This window comes from Hyaena hyaena, unplaced genomic scaffold (genome assembly GCF_003009895.1).
Source record: "Hyaena hyaena isolate Hyena2069 unplaced genomic scaffold, ASM300989v1 scaffold_1892, whole genome shotgun sequence".
NCBI lineage: Eukaryota > Metazoa > Chordata > Mammalia > Carnivora > Hyaenidae > Hyaena > Hyaena hyaena.
The window spans coordinates 75822-99304 of NW_024082528.1; the positions used below are offsets into that span (position 1 = coordinate 75822).

General features: G+C 42.1%; 1 long non-coding RNA gene across 1 annotated transcript in view; it reads right to left on the reverse strand.

Moving 5' to 3' along the window:
* LOC120226904 overlaps window positions 1–22327 on the reverse strand; it is a 35385-nt gene extending 13058 nt beyond the window's left edge. The window contains exon 1 of the long non-coding RNA XR_005527118.1: window positions 22253–22327. This is a non-coding gene — a long non-coding RNA (uncharacterized LOC120226904). The remainder of the gene's footprint in view (window positions 1–22252) is intronic.
* Window positions 22328–23483: the final 1156 nt, after the last annotated feature.

Sequence of the window (23483 nt, forward strand, 5' to 3'; positions counted from 1 at the left end):
TCCAAATTCTGCTGAGGTAGGCCACCAGGCTGGAGACTAGAGGAAGAGTCATAGCTCCAATCCAAAGGCCATCTGCTGGCAGAATTCCTTCTTGACCTGGAGAGGTCATTCTTTGTTCTATTAAGGCCTTCAACTAATTAAATAAGGACCAGCCACATTATGGGGGATAATCTTCACCCATGACCACCAATTTCAATGTCAACATCATCCAATGAATGCTAGCACAGAAACATCCAGAATAATGTTTGACCAAATATCCCATGGCCTAGTCAAGTTAATACATAAAATTAACCATCACATTATCTTACCAAATGCCTAAGTCTCCACTCCCTCGCTTGTTTGGAATTAGGAATATCCCAAGACATTATAGGAGGAGTGGGCAGCAGATAGGGGGTGTCTATATGGGGTAACCAAGAAGAATTCATGCAAAATCATGGCATCACTGATGGTAGGTGACCTATAGATGAGATGCTGGATACTGGTGAAGTAAAGTTGCCACCAGGATTCATGCAGCTGGGATCAAGTATAGGGGGTGAGGTCCTCAGGAAAGGAAGTTTCAGTTTCTCTAGAGCTCCTGGGCATGCAAACAGTGCAGTTGTTTTGGTTATCAATTATTGCAAAACAAGCTATTGAAATTTAGTGGTGGTCTCATACCAATAATCATTGTATTATTCCTCAGGATTCTCTGATCAGGAGTTCAGCTGGGGTATGGGGGATAGTTTGCCTTTGTCTCATATGATGTCTCCTGGGGCTTCTTCACTCAAACTTCTAGTGCCTCCACTAGAATGGCCCAAACATGTAGAAGCAGGTTGAACCACCTGACAGGCATCATAGGTCTATGGCCTTGATTCTCATTGTTGGGTTCTTTGGTTTCCTCCATGTAATTTCAGGGATTCTTCCTCTCCACATGCCTCTCCACATGGCCTCTCCATGTGATCTGTCCAGTAGGATACCTACATTTATTATATGGCAGCTCATAACACCCAAGAATGCACTGCAGTAGCTGCTAGCCCTTCTTAAAACTGAGGTCCACAGAGGGCATTGCAGTACCTCTGTATCATTCTATTGGTTAAACCAACTCACAGTCTGACCAGCTCAGATCACATTCAAGAGGCAGAGACAACACAAGTGTGTGAATGCCTTGAGGCATGGTTCATCGAGAGTCACAAAAGTGATGAGACTTCATCATCCATGACAGTCTTTTGCTAAATCCATATACCCACACAAGTCTTCCCAGGGTGAGAATCCTCTTCCTTGGGCAACATCTCTCAGCTCTGCTCCAGTCTCCTGGATACCCCTCTGTAATTCCTCTTCTCCCCCATCCTCTGACCTCATTTTTGCCTTAGAGATCTTGCCCTACTTCCAAAGGCATTTGCATCTCAAGCTCACGGTTCATCTAGCTCTTTCATACTCGATTGGATGGCCCATTGTACCCTGAAATCTCCCTCAAGGCAGAACTAGTTTCCTTCTCCTCAAGAGTCTACAAGATTTACTATACAAATTTTCCAGAAGGTTTGGGGCAGGAAAGGTAGTGTTTTCCATTTTTCTAATGCAAAAACAATGGGGGGAAAAAACAACAAGTGGATCAATCACCTTTTTTCAGAGACAGGCAAGTAGAGTGGCTAAGACTGCTCACATCAGGGTTAGATTGTCACGGACCGGCCAGCTCTGTGTCCCCACCAATAAATGGGAACGGTCCATCTCAGGGGGCTTCAGGGAGGATTACATGAGTGAGAGAAGGAAAAGTGCTTAGAACTCAAAGCACAGTAAGTGTTTGCTCCGCTCACATCAGACAGTTGTGTCTCATTCACACACATCAAGCATTTTCCTCAAATTCCCGGTGTGATGAGCAGGTAATTCAAAGAGATAGAATTTCTAAGATATTACTCTTAATTCTTTTTCTGGGAAAAGGAAGCTCCATCAAGATGCAAAAACTGCTTGGATCCTTCTCTTAGAGAAGGAATATGACTCAGTATCAGGCTGTCCCCAAAATGTCTAGGTATTGGGTTTCAGAGAAAACATACTTTGGGGTATTTTCAACAACAACAATAAATGTATATAGAGATATATACACATACAACATTAATGATAGGTTTTCAGACTTGCTCCAGAAACGTGTGGAAGGCCTCATGCACCCAGGATGCAAGCGGACAAAATAAGTGTAGTTCTGACCTCCACATGCGGGTTCTCCCAGCCACTCTTCCCAGCTACCTACCCAGTCATGGGCCTTGGGAGGCCCTGGCTCTGAGTCACAACCAGTGGCCGTCCAGGAGGTGGAGGTGGGAGCTAAAGAAGGTGAAGCGAGAAATTAGGGTCCGTAAGATCCCCCCGGGGAGAGGGTAAACTTGAATGAAGCTCCACCACCCAAGTCACTTCCCTGCCTGGCCTCATTCTCCTCATCCTCAGACTAAAGGTTAAGTTGTTAAGACACAGTTTCTTAACTTTCTCTTAAAATGCCACTCTCTAGACAGACTTTTTAAAAATTTTTTTAAGTTTACTTGTTTTGAGAGACAGAGACAGTGCAAGTGGGGAAGGGGCAGAGAGAAAGAGATAGAGAATCCCAAGCAAGCTCCACGCTGTAAGTGCCAAGCCCAGTGCTGGGCTCAAACCCACGAAACCATGAGATCATGACCTGAGCCGAACCATGAGTCTGAAGCTTAACTGACTGAGCCACCCAGGGGTCCCATAGACAGACTTAAAACAACAACAACAACAACAACAAAGCCAGGGGCACCTGAATGACTCAGTCAGTTAAGCATCTGATTCTTGATTTCAGCTCGGGTCACAGATCTCATGGTTTGTGAGTTTGAGCACTGCGTGGGATTCTGTGCTGACAGTGAGGAGCCTGCTTAGGATTCTCTCTCTCCTCTCTGCCCCTCCCCCAGTCACAGTCAGTCTTTCTCTCTCTCTCTCAAAAACAAATAAATAAACTTAAAAAAAAAAATAGTGAGGTGTGTCCTTTCATTTTTTCTTGCCTCCATGGTTCCAGAGCAACCATATTCTTTAATAGGTCTGACCTCCCATGGGACATGGGATTTGTCAAGTAGACGAATCCACAAGCAGTGGCCCAGGGGCCTATCAGAAGCCATTTCGTAGATATCCTTAGTTCATGCTTATGCTTTCCAATCCCCATCCTGTGCTTGTGGCTGCATAGACCCTGCCCTGGGGGGCTTTTCCCAGCCCCCATTTCCTTTGGAAGTTACTGATGTATGTGGGTTCTCTACTTGTGATCTTCTGCATCCTGTGGCTCAACCCCCACCTTTCCCTGACCAACTGGGCTCTATCCCCTACCTGCTTCTCAGGCCCCCATTGGCCTGTAACCCCTCTCTGGCCACTCCAGCCCTTCATGAGGTGAAATGAAGGATGAAAACAGGTCACTTTCTGGGCACCAGCCAACCAGATGGCCATGCAGTTGACCAAAGTTCCAACACTCTTTCTTCTTCTGAACTGAAGTGAGGCCTATGAGAAGATCCAAGAAGGCTTCTACACAAGCAACGGATTCCTAAAACAGCATCTTCAATCTTCAATGGCAGATGTCATTTTTACAGTACCTCAAAGTTAAGATTACATTTAATTATGTGAATTGACTAATTTCTGTTTTATAAATGAATCACAAACATTGGTTTTATTTCTAAGTAATAGCTAATGAGTTTCATAGCAATCTTTTCACAGAACCAAGAAGAAGCGATGACTCACAAGGATAATAAAACAGGGTTCTTTCACTTGCCTTGGCAAAGCAGATAGTCTCCATAAGTCAATTTTTTTGAATTACCATGTGTTTTGTTTTGTTTAGCCAAGAAAATAATCTGAAAATGAACACAGCTATGGGTCTTGAGCCTCTTTAAGGCCCACAAGCAAATCTCTCAGTGTCCATATTATGTATTTTTCTCTGAAGAGTCGCTAAGACTTTTTCCCTCTCTTTGGGGTTATAAATGATTCATTTACTTTTTTCATCTTTGATATTTTTGTGTTGAACATAGTTTGTCCAAAGTCATTTTAAGTCAGGGAAAACTGGCTTTTTTTTCTTAGCTTTTTGGATTTCTCTGGGAGACCCCTTTAATCAACAGGAAAATTGGGGTTCACATATCAAAGGCAAGATAATACAGTAAAGCTAGGGTATATGAAACAGCTGCAAAAATGGGAATAAAAGAGGGGAGGAGAAACTTTTAAAGACAATCCAGGAAGATAAGTCATATTTGGAGATGGTGATAAAAATACAGAGAAAATTAAACCAGTAACAAAGTTCAGTTTTGTACAATGCAGCATGTTTTTCACAGATACTCTTTCTGATGCCTGGGTTCACTGCATCTAACTGAAACTTCCTGATACTATCCCCAACATCATTATCTTAAGGGCTTTTTGACAGAATTCCACATATGAAGGCATATTTAAAACAAGTTCATCTTCATTTCTTCTCTTGTGTCTATGCTGTATTCATGCAACTCTTCAGAGTACTGACTTGTGTACTTTGACTTTTCTCTCTGTGTCTAAAGTGAAAACACTTCTAATTCTGATCACTGAAACAAGTGAACAATTTTATGTCATGATCTCACCTTGATACCATCTTGTGCTTTGTTTGTTCCTCATTCATTCAGCTAAGGCTAGAGGACTCTGCTATTGATAGGCAGTACATCAAGTATGAGTCTGTGGCTTCTGGAGCCAGACTGCCTGTTTCGTACCAGCTCTGTGACCCTGGGCAGTTCATTTGCCTCTTTCTGCCTCTGTTTCCTAGCTACAGAATAGGAATGATGATGTTCCCAATGTTGGATATTCCCAACATTACAAGATCATGATGAGGTTAAATGAATCAGTACTTACGACAGACTTTGCACATTGCAAGCCATCAATAAACATTAACTATTACTGTCTACAACTAACTTTCATGTGGTTCTGGATACTGCTGAAGGGAGTGCAAAGAGAAAAAACAATATTCTTTACCTTCCCTGGGAAGATGTGTCACCACCCATATCACCGAGTTTGTGCTTTAAATCAGTGCAGCTAAATGTTTGTATTGCCTGTTATCATACCTGACTTTATAAAATTATAGTGCATTCAGAAATCTGGAAACTTTGTGCAAAAGTAATTTTGCCTTTATTCCTTAATGTTAATGTTGGAGCCTGAATACAAGCACCAGGTCCCATCTCTATCTTTATTAAGGAAATGGCTCCACTTTGTGGAATTATTGAGCAATTACACATACTCCCCCTCAAGTTTAAGAGTAGAAGTCCTGCTTGCAGTGGTCAAGGACATCAATAGCTAAAGCCATTTAATAGCATTATATTGGGTTTAAGTTTATTTTCCCAAAGATTTATTTCACCAACCCAAACCCATTACAACCTCGTACAATTGAGATGTTCTATCAGAAAAAAGAATCAGTGTTAAGCTGTACCAACAAAAGGCAAAGATGTATTTTAACTTAAAATGACATCCATTCACCTAAAGGTGTTTGCAGGCATCAAAGTGGATTACACATTTAATTCGAAGTATACTTTAAATGTCAATCTGGGCCCTTCAAGAAGCATCTGAGCTCTGGTCAAATGAGTCTACTGACAGAAAATCAGAAGCAGCAATGAAAGAATCAGCTATTATACTTTTCCATATGCCAAAACAGGTGTGGAGATTATTGCGACTTTCCATATTTGAATTGGCATTTCATAAAGTTTTTGCAGGGTCTTCCAATTATTGACTATGTGAGATATGTAATCAAAACATGCTCTCCAGATTACCTTGTCTTCTTTTGTGATATTTGGAGTTTGGTCTAGATGCCTTTACACTTCTGGAAGTAAATAGAAATGTGTGTGTATTCTAGATGTGTATTAGTCAATGTGGAACTCAGTCTTGCAACAGTGATGATGGTGTTGGTAGTGGTGGTGGTGATGGTAGCTAACACTTACACAGTACTTACTATGGGTCAATCATTGTGCTACATACATCACATGGATCATATCATATTACCCTCACCATAACTCTTTACAGTAGATGCTCTTATTCTCACTTTACAGATAGGAGACAGCCCCTACTTTCATGACAATTTGCCAGAGGGCTAGTAAGTCATGATATAAAAAAAATCTCAACCCCATAGCTTCGATTATAATAACCACCGCTTTAAGCAATAAAACTGAGCTTGGCTCCGTTTCACTTCTGAGTTCCTGAAGTCACAGAAGAAATCTCCCTATCCTCAGACCTAATTTTATTGATGACAAAAAAAAAAAAAAATCACACCACTATCTGTCCTCTACCAAATTTTGCCCACCATTAATCCTAATATACTTTTTTTTTTCTAGGAGAGAGAGAGAGAGAGACAACGTGAGCAGGGGAGGGTCAGAGAGAGAGGGAGTCACAGACTGAAACAGGCTCCAGGCTCTGAGCTGGCAGTCAGCACAGAGCCCGACGCGGGGCTCGAACCCACGAACCACGAGATCATGACCTAAGCGAAAGTCAGACGCTTAACCGACTAAGCCACCCAGGTGCCCCAATCCTAATATACTTCTAACAATAGCTATCATGTCAGTATTAATTGGAGGATGAGGAGGGCTCAACCAAACACAACTGTGAAAAGTTGTGTATCCTAGCATACACTTCAATCGTCCATATAGGTTGAATAACAAATATCATACTATATTATCCTACAATAACAAATCTAAACTTAGCTATTTATGTCACTATAACACTCGCCACCTTCATAATATTCATACACAGCTCTGTTACAACATTATCCCCTAACATGAAATAAATGCCCCTAATCACCTCACTCATTCTGATACTAAATACTATTTCTAGGGAGCCTTCCACCACTCTCAAGATTCATCCCAAAATGAATAATCATCCAAGAGTTAACAAAAAATGGCAAGTAAGGCACTGAGCTGCAGCTGGAACCCTGCTCCTGTCTCTAACTACCAAACAATTCTGCATTCTCCCTAACAATTAGAAACAAAAATTTTAAATTGTATGTGAACATCCATTTGTAGAGTTGAAATTAATAACACTTATTAATAAGCCTATGATGGAACACCTGGGTGGCTCAGTCAGTTGAGCATCAGACTTCAGCTCAGGTCATGATCTCATGGTTAATGGGTTAGAGCCCCTTGTTGGGCTCTGTGCAGAGAGCTCAGAGCCGGGAACTTGTTTGTTTCAGATTCTATCTACCTCTCTCTCTGCCCCTCCCCAACTCATGCTCTGTCTCTGTCTCTCTCTCTCAAAATTAAACATTAAAAAAACAAGCATATGATTAATGAAAATGAAATCTTATATAAGAAAACGTTCCAAAAAAGATAGATAACAAATAAGCCCATTAAAGCATGTTCAACATCATTAATCATGAGGGAAATACATATTAAAACCATAATGAAATACCACTATGTATCTATTAGACTAGCTAAAACTCTTCCTTAAACTTGACTATAATGTGTGCTGAAAAAAAGTAGAGCAACTGGCAAAACTACACATTGCTGGTGAAAATGCAAACTAGCACAGCCTTGGGGTTCTTGGCTGGTTGCCTCAGTCGATGGAGAGTGAGACTCTTCATCTCGGGGTTGTGAGTTCAAGCCCCATGTTGTGTATGGAAATTACTCAGAAAAAGAAAATAAAATATTTTTAAAACTAGTACAACCTTTTTCAAAAAGCAGTTTGACTATTACAAAGTTAAATTTTCACTTATCATATGACCCAGCAATCCCACTGCTGGGCATTTTACCCAAGATATTGAAAATACTGGTCCATACAAATATCTGGAGGCAAAGATTTATAGTGGTTTTCTTCATAGTCACCAAAACCTGGAAATAATCCAAATATCCATCAACTGGCAAATGGATAAACAAACTGATTCACAATCACACAATGGACTGACTACTCCTCAGTCGTAAACAGAAACAAGCCACCAGTACGTGCAACAACCTGGGAAAATCTTATGTGCATCATTATGCTCAGCAAGCGAAGTCTGTTCAAAAGAATACATACTCTTAACTTTGACTTTATTCATGTGACACCCTCCACAAAGCAAAACCACAGGGAGAACTGATGGGTGGTTGCCAGAGGTTGGGGGTGGAAAAGATGCAGTGAACTTCTTAGGGTGATGAAAATGTCTGCATCTTGATTATGGTACCATTAATCATTTGTTCATTATAATGTAACGTAATATACTACAACCATATGTTAATTATACCTCAACAAATCTGACATGAAAAAGAAAAAGGAAGGAAGGGAAGGGGGGAAGGAAGAAGCAGTAACAAGAGAATCAATGTGTGGGGCACTCGGATGGCTCAGTCCGTTGAGCGCCTGACTATTGATTTTGGTTCAGGTCATGATCCCAGGGTAATGGGATCAAGCCCTGCATCAACATGAAGCCTGCTTAACATTCTCTCTTTATTTGCAAATGACATATCAGATAAAGGGTTAGTGTCCAAAATCTATAAAGAACTTATCAAACTCAACACCCAAAAACCAAATAATCCAGTGAAAAAATGGACAAAAGACATGAATAGACATTTCTCCAAAGAAGACATCCAGATGGCCAACAGATACATGAAAAGATGCTCAAAGTCACTCATCATCAGGGAAATACAAGTCAAAACCACAATGAGATACCACCTCACACCAGTCAGAATGGCTAACATGAACAACTCAGGCAACAACAGATGTTGGCAAGGATGTGGAGAAAGGGGAACCATGTTGCACTGCTAATGAGAATGCAAACTGGTGCAGCCACTCTGGAAACCAGTATGGAGGTTCCTCAAAATTTAAAAATGAACTACCCTACGACCCAGCAATTGCACTACTATGTATTTATCTAAAGGTTACAGGTATGCTGTTTCAAAGGGGCACATGTACCCCAATGTTTGTAGCAGCACTATCAACAATAGCCAAAGTATGGAAAAAGCCCAAATGTCCATCAACAGATGAATGGATAAAGAAGATGTGGTGTGTGTATATGTGTGTGTGTGTGTGTGTGTGTGTACAACTCAGCAATCAAATATATATATAGTATTACTCAGCAATCAAAAGGAATGAAACCTTGCCATTTGCAACAACGTGGATGCAATTGGATGCTGCTACATTAAGTGAAATTAATCGGTCAGAGAAAGACAAATAACATGACTTCACTCATATGAGGAATTTAAGATACAAAACAGATGAACATAAGGGAAGGAAGCAAAAATAATATGAAAACAGGGAGGGGGACAAAACATAAGGGACCCTTAAATGTAGAGAACAACCTGAGGGTTGCTGGAGAGGTTTGGGGTGGGAGGGATGAGCTAAATGGGCAAAAGGCATTAAGGAAGAGACATGTTGGGATGATCACTGGGCATTATACATAGGGGATGAATCACTGGATTGTACTCCTGAAATCATTGTTGTACTATACGGTAACTTCAATATAAATTAAAATATAAATAAATAAGAAAAGAAAGAAAAGCATGTGTTACTGCTTTAAGCAAAAAATAATAATAAGATTCTCTCTCTCTCTCTCTGCTCCCTCCCCTGCTCATGCAGGCATGATATCTCTTGGTCTCTCTTTCAAGAGAGAGAGAGAATCAGTGCAGCAAAGTGCACTGCTTAAAAGGATGGGCACAGGTGTAGACTTCCTGAGTCCAAATAGGGCTCAACCTCTGTGGGACTTGAGTTACAATACTGAGCCTCTCCGTGCCTCAATTTCCTCAACTATAAAATAGGGTAATAATGCATCTTACAGTGTCTTTATGAGGATTAGCTTAGTTGATATTTTTAAAGCACTTAGAGCAGTATCAGGTATGCAGTAAGATCTCAGTGAATAGCGCACCATGAATGATCAAGCTATAGACTATAATACAACCCACTCACTGGGCCAATTATGCCAACTGTCAAGTGGGCAGAATCAGGCCTTATTAAGCCATCTACCCTGACACTGTTCACTAATCTAAGCTGGTAATGGCCATCCAAGTCACATCCATTTCAACCTCCAGAATATACAGGTAAAATCTTACCTGATTTTCACTGCAACAAGCCAATCCCTAAACCAGGATCTCTGCAAGCACCAACTCTCATTGTTGGAACCCCAGATATAAAGCCTAGGGAAGTAAATGCCGACACTCCTATGTGCAGCATTTACAGTGTCACTTAAGTCCCCAGACCTCAGTTGATTGTGAGTAGTCTCTCCAGCAGCTGTCTATGCTCCTCCCACCCTCTTATAAGAATACTTCAAAGCAGTCCCATGAGGCAGAGAGAGATCAGCCCATGCAGACGCTGGTCTTACACACACATCTCCGCCCCTAGTGCCACCCCGCCTCCCCTTCCCCGCCCCGGCCCCTACCAAGGATAAGCAGTCTCTTCAAAGTAATCAAAGTGAAGTAGGAAAGAGGGGGCATCAGCAGAGGATGCTACTGGCTGCTGGGTCTAATGAGATCACCCTTCTAAAGGTCAAACTGCAGGGCAGTTAATCCTAAGGGAGAAAGTAGAAGGTTCTTCCACTGGTCTCTGTGTCCCAGCACCAAAGGCTTGCCTTATGGGCATCAACTCCCCCACACATGTACACTGAGCAAGTCTCTGATGTGCCCACTTCTCAGTCCTGGGCTAGAAGCCAGAGGCAGGGATCAGAGACAGGAGGGAAGCTTGTGCAAAATCACTGGAGCTCTTGCTGAGCTGGTCACCATGTCAATCACCAGAAATAACAGGTGAGACCAACAGGTTCTAAGCTGTACATACATAAAAAGTATCTGAGTTTCCCCAGCCCAGTACTTTCACTCCCTGGCATATGTTGGTAGAGAGAAATCATACAGGGACACAAGTGCTAAAATTTTATTGTATTATTATTAAGTTACAGTGAAGAAAAAGTTGAAGGAGAAACAGGAGGAGGCAGTGGAGACTATCTGAACTCCTAACCAACCATTAGTATGAGAATGGATTATCAGTGTGTGGTATAACCAGAAAATGAAATACACAACAGTGAAAGTAAATGAATTAGTACTGTAGGTAACAACATGCACAATCTTAGAAGAATTAGAATCACTAAAGGATTAGCAAGGTGACTGGATATAAGAGTAAAATGTAAAAATGAATTGCATTTCTCTATAGCAGCACCAAATGGTTAAAAATGCAATTTTCCTGGGGCACATGGATGGTCAGTCGACTGAGCATCCAAATTCAGTTCAGGTCATCATCTCACAGTTCATGGTTTCAAGCCCCGCATTGGGCTTGCTGCTGTCAGTGCAAAGCCCACTTCAGATACTCTCTCCTCCTCTCTCTCTGTCCCTCCCCTGACTCTCTCTCTCTCTATCTTAAAAATAAGTAAAACATTATGTAATTTTCCCAGCAGATATACTTATAATGGTAACAAAATTATAAAATGGAAGTAATTCCCATATTTGCTTACCTTTTATAATGCTGGCTGTCAACGAATATGGTCTAAAGATGACCAATCCAGAAATAAACATGTATATTTTTATTTCACATAAAAATAAACACTAGAATTAAAATATATGTAATTAAGAAAAATAGATACCAAGAGGAGAAGAGGGTGTAGTGTATGTCAATAACAAAGAATGTTATTCTTCATGACAGAGGTCAGAATGCAGTCCCAGACAAAAGCAACAGCATCACCTGGTAAATTGCTAGAAATGCAAATCCTTAGCCTTGTTCCCAGACCTGCTGAATTAGACACTCTGGGCTTATTTTGAGAAACCTTCAAGAGGTTTCTAATACACACTAAAATTTGGGAACAACTGCTTTCCAATGAGGACACAATAAACACTGTTTAAATTTACCAATCAAGAAAGAGGTATACATACACAAAAATAAACTCAAAATGGATAAAGGACCTGAATGTGAGACAGGAAACCATCAAAACCCTAGAGGAGAGAGCAGGAAACAACCTCCTTGACCTCAACTGCAGCAATTTCTTACTTGGCACATCCCCAAAGGCAAGAGAATCAAGCGCAAACATTAACTCTTGGGACCTCATTAAGATAAAAAGCTTCTGCACGGGAAAGGAAATAATCAATAAAACTAATAGGCAACTGACAGAATGGGAGCAGATAGTTGCAAATGAAATATCAGATAAAGGGCTAGTATCCAAAATCTATAAGGAACTCCCCAAACTCCACACCCGAAAGAAATAATCCCATGAAGAAATGGGCAGAAGACATGAACAGACACTTCTCCAAAGAGGACATCCAGATGGCCTACAGACACATGAAACGATGCTCAGCATCCCTCCTCATCAGGGAAATACAAATCAAAACCACACTGAGATACCACCCCACGCCAGTCAGAGTGGCTAAAATAAACAAATCAGGAGACTCTAGATGCTGGCAAGGATGTGGAGAAACAGACACCCTCCTACACTGCTGGTGGGAATGTAAACTGGTGCAGCCCCTCTGGAAAACAGTGTGGAAGTTCCTCAAAAAATTAACAATAGAACTCCCCTATGACCCAGCAATAGCACTGCTAGGAATTTAACAAAGGGATACAGAAATGATGAAGCATAGGAGCACATGTACCCCAATGTTCATAGCAGCACTCTCAACAATAGCTAAAACATGGAAAGAGCCTAAGTGTCTACCAACAGATAAATGGATCAAGAAGATGTGGTTTATCTATACAAAGGAATACTACATGGCAATGAGAAACGATGAAATCTGGCCATTTGTAGCAACATGGATGGACCTTGAGGGTGTTATGCTGAGCGAAATAAGTCAGGCAGAGAAGGACAGCTACCAAATGTTTGCACATATAGGTGGATTAGTAGGAACTTAATGGAGGACCATGGGGGAGAAGAGGAAAAATAGTTAGGGAGAGGGAGGGAGGCAAACCATGAGAGACTCTTGAATGCTGAGAACAAACTGAGGGCTGATAGGGGTGGGGAGAGGGGGAGGGGGGTGACGGGTATGGAGGAGGGCACTTGTTGGGATAAGCCATGGGTGTTCTATGGAAACCGACATGACAATAAACTATTTAAAAAATAGAAAGAGGGGGCGCCTGGGTGGCTTAGTCGGTTGGGCGTCCGACTTTCGCTTGGGTCATGATCTCGCGGTTCATGGGTTCGAGCCCCGCGTCGGGCTCTGTGCTGACTGCCAGCTCAGAGCCTAGAGCCTGTGACTCCCTCTCTCTCTGACCCTCACCTGCTCACGCTGTCTCTCTCTCTCCTAGAAATAAATAAAACATTAAAAAAAATAATAACAAAAAACTAAAAAATAGAAAGAGGTATGAATATATTCAATTTATTTCTGCTGGCAACCACCAATAGATCTGACACCAGAAACTATTGACTGTCTATAGAAAGTGGTGTTGGGTTTTTGAAGGAGGTGGGGCTTAAGCAGAGAGATTTTTTAAAAATTTTATGTCATTCTGAACTGTTTGAATTTTTTTTTAGTTTTTAATGTTTATTTTTGAGAAAGGGAGAGGCAGACCTCAAGTGGGGAAAGGGCAGAGAAAGCGGGAGACACAGAATCTGAAGTGGCCTCCAGGCTTTGAGCTGTCAGCACAGAGACCGACACATGATGCAGGGCTCGAACTCGTGAACTGTGTAATTACGACCTGAGCAGAAGACCCACTGAGCCATCCAAGTGCCCCTGAACTGCTTGAATTCTTATAGCACATTAATCTTTAAAAACGAAGAAGAAGAGGAGGGAGAAGAAAAGACACACACTGAAATGAAATGAGTGTGTTTTAGGACAGCTGTACTCCTCACAGACCAGACCCTGGTCACGATCAGCCAGAGAATCTGCAACAATTTACAGGAATGATATTTAGAAGAAAGGAGGGGTGCCTGGGTGGCTCAGTAGGTTAAGCGTCTGACTTCGGCCCAGGTCATGATCTCGTGGTTCGTGGGTTTGAGTCCCACATCGGGGCTCTGTGCTGACAACCAGCTCAGACCCTGGAGCCTGCTTCACATTCTGTATCTCCCTCTCTCTCTGACCCTCCCCTGCTCACGCTGCCTCTCTCTCTCTCTCTCTCAGAAATAAATAAAACATTAAAAAATTTTTTTTAAAAAAAGAAAGGAACCCCATGGTGACTCTTTATATTGCACACCAATGCTAAATTCAACTTTGCTTCATGGTTCAATACCTATTTTCCAACTTTTTTCCAAGAATTACTGCCCAACAGAAGGAAACATCATATTTTTTTCCATGGCATTCTCAGTAGATACTAAAATATCTATTGCTTGAATGGAAAGTATTAACACGTGACTTTGGAGTGCAGAATGAATCAGAAGGAAAAATGATCAGAAGGCTCTAGAAATGTGAGGCCTATCTCCTTCACAAGAGAAAAGAAGCACCCTATTCCATCTGACTCTTTATTGCAAGAGGCAATCATTACTCCCAGCCCTGCTTGTTTCCAAAGGTGACCTGTATCCCCTCCGGTTTCCCCTCACAGTGTGTGCAAGCCACTTATCCACAGCCAGGCAGGCTTTATTTCTCTCTCTTTCAATCTGGGCCGTCCCCTTGCTCTGCTGGCTCAAATATGCCAGAAGAGAATTTGGAACCCAGACCTTCAACTAGTAACATGTACCTCCTTCCTTGTTGAACACTCCTTCTTGGAACTCAGGCACTGAGTTTTGAGGACATCTGTACAACTACATGTGAGGCCCATACAGAAGAGAATTGAGGTCCTTGGTCAACAGACTAACTGAGCTCCTAGCCAGCATCCAGCACCAACTGCCGGATATGTGAGTGAGCCACCCCGAAGTTTTCGTTCCTACACAGCCCTACCGCAGTCCCAGCTACCACCTCTCTTTGCAGTCTCAGCTACCATGCCAAGTCCATTCAGCTTACAGGACTCCTAGAGGTAGTTATCTGGATGCTGTTTTAAGGCATTAAGTTTTAAGGCTTATTTTGTTTAGGGTTTATTCTGCAGCAATGAAAACTAAAACAAAACCTGGAGTATTGTAACAGAAGCCAAAAATATGCAGCTTTAGCTTTGGGATTCAGTGGCAGGCAAGGGCCAGGCAGGCCTCCAAGAAACCACAGGTGGAACCAGAAAAGAGTGAGTGAGGAAGTTACCACTGGAGGCTGAGGAAAAGACAATCCACATCAAGGTTTGGCAACACACTAAGACTTGGGCTTCCTTGTCTGCAGCAATGGCTAGAACAGGTGACTAACAAACAGCACCTGGCTCTAGAGATTTCTAGGCAGAACGTTCAAAGGAACAGCTAGTTTCTTCCAGTGGCCTCTGAGGAAAGGAAGAAATGAGCCCCCAAGAAATGACCATTCTATTTGGGAACAGAATTTAGAAAACACACAGAGAGTCCCTTAGAGACAAGAAAAAGTTGTCAAAGGAAGATTGGCTTAAGGCAAAGATTAAGCCCAAGTTTCTGCAAGTAAAATATGGTCTCGGAGTAAAGTTCAAATAAAGAATGCAGCTGTAAGACCTTCTTAAGACCACAGAAAGATATAAGATGGTGTCTGAAGACCTTCTTATCCAGGCAGTAGGACTTCTGAGAATGAAGAGGGAGTTTTTCCACAGCATCCTTACTGTGGAAGGATGCATTCCAAGGTTTAGGAGGTGCCTGTCTCCAAGCACCAATGGGCTAGGAAATTCATGTAATGGACCTAATGGCGTGAATTTGATAATTTGATACACAGGAAATCTATAAAGTTTTTAGAAGAATTATACTTCTAATTTGTACCAAAAGGAATAGAAACACTCAAAATGAGAAGAGATTTCTGGGCCCCTACCCTCTTAAGGTAAGGAAAAAGGTTGAGAAAGCTGTTCAGATGCAAGCACAGGTATTTCCAATGGAAAAGAAAGGACGATTCAGTGGGTTGAGTAAAGAGTCATAGGAGAACATCTTTTTTTAAGGACTTTTTTTATTTAAACGTTTTTTAAAAGTTTATTTATTTTGAGAGAGAGAAAGAGAGAGAGGACTTGAGTCCTCTAAACAAGAACTAAATCCCAAGTCAACAGCCACCACCAATGGCCAGACCTATGAAATAGCCGTTTTAGACATTTCACTGCAACAAAGCACCCAAATGATTGCAGCCCCAGCCAAAATCATGTGGACTAGAAGCTTCTTTAAGTGAGCTCTCAGTCAACTTGTAGAATTAGGAAACATAACAAAATTTTGTCTATCTTACAATTCAGGTATTTCTTTTCTTTTCCTTTTCAAAATTGAAGTGTAGGGGTGCCTGGGTGGCTAAGTCAATTGAGCATCCGACTTCAACTCAGGTCTTGATTTTGCAATTCATGAGTTCAAGCTCCACATCGGGCTCTGTGCTGACAGCTCAGAGCCTGAGGCCTGCCTCAGATTCTGTGTCTCCCTCTCTCTCTCTGCCCCTCCCCTGCTCTCTCTCTCTCAAAAATAAACATAAAAAATAAATAAAAATAAAAATGAAGTATAATTAACATAAAATGTTGTATTAGCTTCAAGTGTACAGCATATTGATTCAAAAATTCTATACATTACTCAGTTTCTCTAAGTGTAAGTGACTTATTTATTTTATAACTGGAAGCGATTACCTCTTAATCCACTTTACCTATTTCACCCCCCACTTACCTCTTCTCTGGCAACATTAGTTTGTTCTCTGTATTTAAGAGTTTCTGCTTTCTTTCTTTCCTTCCTTCCTTCCTTCCTTCCTTCCTTCCTTCCTTCCTTCCTTCCACCCTCCCACCCTCCCTCTCTACCTCCCCCCTCTTTCTTTCTTTTATTCTTTCTTTCTTTCTGCTACTTTCTTATTTGTCTTGTTTTTTTAGATTCCACGTATAAACAAATCATCTGATATCTGTTTTTCTCTGTCTGATGTATTTCACTTAGCATTATACCTTCTAGATTTATCCAGGTTGTTGCAATGCAAGATCTCATTTTTTATGGCCGAATAATATTCCACTGAATATTATTATTATTATTATTATATTATTTATACATTATATTATACCACATCTTCTTTCTCCATTGATTCATCAGTGGATACTTGGGCTGCTTCCATATCTTGACTATTATAAATCATGTTGCAATAAACATAGGGGCACATATATCCTTTTGAAATCGTTGTTTTAAGCCACTTAGTTTAAGGTGGCTTGTCACGAAATACAAGATAACCAAAACACAAACTTTGGGCAGGTCTCCAACCATTTGAGCAGTTGTGTGCATTTGATCCCAAAAATCATAATTTTAAACTCATTTGTATCTCATAATTATTTAATTCCTCCTCAGATATAATTACAAATTGTCTAAATCATGCTTGCAGGAGAATCAGGAAGAAAAAAAATCTTAATTTCATCAAACATCTATTTACTCATATCAGTCTGATTCACATGCCAGTCTTTCCTTTAATGCTTCTTCAGATAAGAGACAAAAAACAAAGCCCAAGGTCAGAACAGTCAGATAGGAACCAGTAAGTATTTTCTGAATTGCTACTTCCTACATTGAGAGACAATTTGCTTGGAGCTGAATACAGAATCCTTATCCTCAGAGTACTTACAATAGAGAGAGTGGGCCAGGCTTCAGGGTCAGGGGGCACAGCCAAGCCAACACATTCACTCACTCTCATACACTGAACTCTCACTCTGAGTGCTCACCAGCTGTGACTGCTGACTATTTCCAGGAACATTTACTGGAGGTCGCAATGCTGAATGCACTGGGGGCCTGAGAGCCCAGGGCCCCTTCTAGGCCCCTTTCCTGCTAGGATTCTGAGCAGGTGGGTTCAGAGGTGCAGCTCTACAGATATATCTATAGTTCCTCTGCTCCAGGGTCCTCCTGGCTTACCAGCCTTTTGCCTTGTAACTGCTGTCAATTTCCTGGTCTGGGATTTTGGCCCACATTGCTTGCAATCACCTCCAGACCCCCAACCTTCATGCCCCATAGCCCTGTGTCCATACCCCTGCCTTTATTCCCCAGGGAACCAGCCTCTGTCAATCTTCTGTCCAGCTTTTAGAGAAAGGTCTCATAGCCCCATTATTTAGTGGCTAGTAACACTGTCTTTTCCTTCATGGCCTGTCCTCCATTAGAGTTCCAGCAATCTAAGGATGAGTCTGTAGACTTGGAGGGGACAATGCAAGAGACTACCTTGACCTTCAAAAGGAGACCCAGTCTTCCCTCCTTCACCCGGGGGCTTCTTCCTCTGGTGCACCTGCCGTTCTTCAGAGCCCACATCGTGATCTGAAATTGCCTTGTGTGCTTAGTTGCATCTTTATTGTCTGTTCCCTCTCATGTTGCACTGGAATGAGGGAGATAGTGGGCTGTTTCTTATCATGTACCTCCAATGCACTGTCCGACACATAATAGGTGTTGAACAAATAAGTGTTTAATGAATCAATACTTCTTCCTCCTTGGTGATTTTTCTTTCAGGAATTTGGTTGTTTTATCCTACAGACCACCAGAGGGCTCTCCATGTCTGAAATCTAACGGTATGAAAAGCCTCTGCTCTTTCCCACATTGTAAATCAAGGAAAAGTGTCCAGGAATTTTAGTGTCCTGTAACATCCTGGCATTCCTAGAGCATTCCATGAACAGGCAGAAGGCTGCTGTGTCCGGGACATGCAGAGGACTCGGGGGACAGTGAGGACCATCAGCTCTGAGGACCATCAGTCTGATGGTTGATCTAGCAGACCCTGCCCAGACACTTCATTACATACAAAGAGGTAACTGGGCAAGCCATGGCTGATAAAGACTGAACAGAATGGAGCAGAAGGAGATAGAGTTTAAACTTCAGCCCGGATTCTTAACCAGGAATGGTCTCAGAACTACGAAGACCCAATTGCAGAGCAAGTGAATTGGATTCTCTGACTCTGAGACTAGAACATGCCTGTAAAATGCTTGCCAGGCAATTCAGATGCTCACCACAGGTGAAAAACCACTGGCTTCAAGAAATGCAAAGGAGGGAGAGATTGGTCTGCTAAGGCAAGTTTCACAAAAGAGAAGGGATTTGAATTGGACCTGGAAGGACGAATTAAATCTCAGTAGCAGAGAAAATAAATAGATGTTCAGAGTAGGGTAGCCGCAAGGGACAAAGCATGCCAGGGTGACCCAGAAAACAGTCTGTGTGCCTACAAGCAATCTGCCAGAGAGTAATGGTAACTGCATCTGCAGGGGTAGACGGGGACCTGAAAGTTTCTGGTTCAATTTGCATCCCCTGGGGAACCTTGAAGGATTTTGAAAGGAATACATAATAAAGATGCTTTTGTTTAAAAAGAGTTAATACTCCTTCCTTGTTCAGACTGAATTGTCAAGAAAACTGGCTTTGCAGACTCCCCTCTTTGCCATGGGAACTTAGGTCCCCATTAAAATGCACCAGCTTCTACTCTTGCATTTCGGCTTCCTAAGGAGGCTGTCCATGCCAAATCAAATATTAATTGATCTGAGTGTGGTCAAGTCAGGGGAAAAGCATTAAGAGGAAGTAATACTGAGGGGCGCCTAGGTGGCTCAGTCGGTTAAGCGTCCGACTTCAGCTCAGGTCATGATCTCATGGTTCATGGGTTCAAGCCAGCATCGGGCTCTGTGCTGACAGCCAGCCCAGAGCCTGGAGCCGGTTTCAGATTCTGTCTCCCTCTCTCTCTGACCCTCCCCTGCTCATGCTGTCTCTCTCTCTCTCAGAAATAAATTTTAAAAACATTAAAAAAAAAAAAAAAAGAGTAAGTAATACTGAGAGCACCTAGGCAACTCAGTTGGTTAAGCATCTGACTCTTGGTTTCTGCTGAGGGGATGATCTCACGGTTCATGGATTTGAGCCCCACATCAGGCTCTGTACTGACAGTGCCCAAGCAGAGCCTGCTTGGGATTCTCTCTCTCTCCCACACGTGCTGTCTCTGTCTCTCTCAAAATAAATAAACTTAAAAAAAAAAAAAAAAGGAAGTAGGAAGTAATACTGATGCCCTGTACTGTGCCTTCCAAGTTTCCTTCTAAACTGAGAAGTTTGCATTTGTAGAATGAATAATAACATCAATGGCATGAAGACAATGTTTTATTGAAAGACATCGATGTGCTTTTCAATTTGCATTTCCCAATATATGCTGTCTCCCAATTCTGCCAGAAGCATCCATTTGCCTCTGAGAAGGATCAGAATAATTACATCAAAAATGCACAAAAAGAAAGAGTGAAATATCTGGTTTGACTACAAAAATTGTATTTTTGAGTCCCTAGAAATCTGATAGTTTTGACAATTCTGTGAGTGTCTAAGCCAGGCTTGGCAAAATTGCTTCTCCAAGTGTGCTGTGGGTCAAAGGATAGAAAATATCCTATAGGCCATAAGATAACAGAATATCCCTTAGGCCACAAGATATCAGATGTGATGGAGGGGCACCTGGGTGGCTCAGTCAGTTAAGCATCTGACTCTTGACTCTTGGTTTCACTCAGGTCCTGATCTCACTGTTCATGAGTTCAAGTCCCACACTGGGCTCTGCGCTAACAGTACATGCAAAGGCTGCTTAGGATTCTCTCTCTCTGCATCTTTCCTGCTCACACTCTCTCCCTCCCAAAAATAAATAAACTTAAAAAAAAGTTGTGATGGAAGGGAAATCTGTAATATACAGAAGAGAGAAGAACGTTCTCCCCTTGAAGGAGACTGGAAAGAAAGAGATTAGAAACAGAGTAAAGGGGTTGATTGCCAGCATTCTCAATGTCTCCTCTCCACTCCCACATCCAGGTCCATAGAGATGGGGAACCTGATAATCCCCAAGCATGTCTTTAAGGAGCACCCCCAACACAGTAGGACTACAAATAGCAATGGTGGATAAAATGTCTACATAGTTAGCCTGAGAACACGTTACTGGTACCCCAGTGCCTATGCATGGTCTGCACAAGACTGAGAAGATTCCTTAGTAGAGAGATCCAGAAGTCATAAGAGAGCCTCTGTCAGCCAAAGGTCACTGTGAAGGAGCCGTGGGGTCTGTGGAGCACAATGATTTGTGAGGCATTTCCAGCATGATACCCAGAAAGTCAGAAAGGTCAATTACCTCCTCAGGTGCCCAGAGAATGGTCCAAAGCATCTACAACTAGAAGATATTGGGCCAATGCCCAGGGGCCCAAGTTCTCCTTCTTCACTTCCCCAAGGTCACATCAGTCTCTCATATAGCCAGATATCATCTAGAGGGCAGCAGCTAGTAAACAGGGGCTCCTCTGTCTTTCCCACCACCCCACCCCATCTCCAACACATGGGGACTGGTAAGGAGATGCAGGTGCCTTATATGAACTACAAAATCTGGATTTTCTTTATATGGTTCATAGCAGTGCATAGATTTACATATACATCACAATTCATTTTGCCTACTATAGGGTATTTTATGGACTGTTTTCCTAGTGGAAACTGAGTATTGGTCATCACACTTATATCTTATAACCAGGAAGTCTAAAGTCACGTTGACACATTGACACATTAACCAAATGGGTAACACATTTTCCAAAGGAATCCATCCTTGACCTCCAAATTATAAATACAGCTGTCTGCCACAAGGCGGCCCTCGAAGCAACAAAATGCAGACTTCAGACAGGCCCTGGCACTAAAAGGAGTGGATTTGAGTTGTTTTGTTTTCCCATTTATGAGCAATTAATTGAAGAGGAAAAAAAGAATTAAGCATTGTGCCAACAAACAGACTCTTGTCTTCGGTGTTCTTGTCCATCAAATAGAGCAGAAACTGCAAATCACGTGGGTGGCAACACAGCACACCTTAGCTGTTTCAGACCCCAAGGCACCTTGCGTGACTTCAGAGGATTTTTGCCAAGCTTTTAAACATGAAAAACAGTAGGGACAGTAAAGGAAAAGGCCCCAGAATTAGCAATTGTGCAAATAGAGGTAAAAAAAAAAAAAAAAAAGGAACAAACAAAAAAACCCCAAGCTTCAGCCAACTCAAAATTCCAGATTGCCAGATTTCTTGATTGTGGCTTTTAATCAAAACACAGCCAGCTGCCTGTATTTAACGTTAATTGTTAAGTTCCAAGTCTCAGCCAATCATCTTACTTCTCTGCTGGCAATGTAGCAAGAACAACAAAAATATGAAACTCTCTCCCTGACCCAGTTTAGTGAGGGGGGGAGGGGTGAAGAGGAAGAAGAATCAATTCTGGGATTTGGTCAGCTCTCCTATGAAGATCCTGTCTCTGGCTTTTTCAAAACAAAACAACATCTGTGACTTGAAACTGGGCCGGCACCTTCCAGATAAGCAGATAGTGTGTTTATTACCCTGGAACGCCCCTCCCTTGCCTCTTCCTCCCCAACAAAAAGCAGTGTTAGTGCTTCAAAGAGATGAGTATTTTGTTTGTGGTCAGCCAGAGGGGTGCCCTCCCCCCTCCCCCACCCCCCCACCAAAGAACCTTCTGAGTTTGTCCTCTGCTACCTTGTTTGCTGAGAACTCACTTGGTGCTGGTGGTTTCTCTCCCCTGGTTCCTTTGTGCGACTTGGACATAGTTTCTTTCTCCTCCTCGATTGCTCACAGCTCCAAACAGCCTTTTTTTCACTCAGGGGATGGATACCTTAGCTGCTTTCCCCATCTGGAATGCAAAGAATGTCGCTTCATTTGAGTGAATGGAGAGTTCTTGGTAAAAAGAAATAACCCCCCTCTCTCCCCGTCTCTCTCCTTCCATCTTTTCTCTCAGAAACCATAAATAACAGGCAAGATGGAGGTCTTCCTGACAGTATCTACAAACACAGCTGGTCTTTAATCACCCAAGCACAGACCTGGTAGCTGGAGTGTCTCCCTCCGGAGAGCACAGACAAACTCCCACAACCACTTTGATTTTGAGCCTGACCTTGAGATCTGGCACAAGGTTAGCCAGCAAGAATGCCATCAGGAATTGGTCACCTCTTATAGCAACAAGTTTCCCTCTCTCTGGTCATTTACATATATACGACAGCTAATATTCAAATTGGTGCAAGCAAGCCCATGGTTGATTAAATTAAATCTCTTCTCGAGCTTGATTTGCATAACTTGCAATAATCAGAATGGGAAGCGAGAACATAATTGAAAGGAGAAAATACATACTGCAGCTATTTGGAATTCGGCAGAGTCGAACTAAGCTGATAAGTTCTGATATTCGTGAGGGCAGAACTGGCCTAGGCTAACTTTAATTTTAAAATATTGAGGTGAGTGGGAGAGCACCTTTAATTAACAACAAGAAAAAAAATTATATTTAAATCCAAGCTAGTTAACATACAGTGTAATAATGATTTCTGGAATAGAATTTAGTGATTCATCACTTACACATAACATCTGGCGCTCCTCCCAACAAGTGCTGTCCTTAATGCCCATCACCCATTTAACCCATCCCCCACCCACCGCCCCTCCAGCAGCCCTCAGTTAACAAGAAACTTTTTAAGAGAGACAATGTGGAGCTGGTGGTCCAAAAGGTTTGCTCACATTTTATGGGCCTGTGGGAAGTGGTCTCTGCACACCCGGTTCTGCCCTACCCCTGGGAAGTAAAGTAATTCGGCCAGTATTTATTTTAAGGCAAAGATTTACTCCAAGATCCTTCCATTGGGTCTACCCAAACTCCTGTTTTATTCCTTTATGGCTTATGTATGACACCCCCACTCCCGCCCCCTGCCCACATTACCTTTATGTAAGAACAAAACCTGAAAGAAAAAGCCC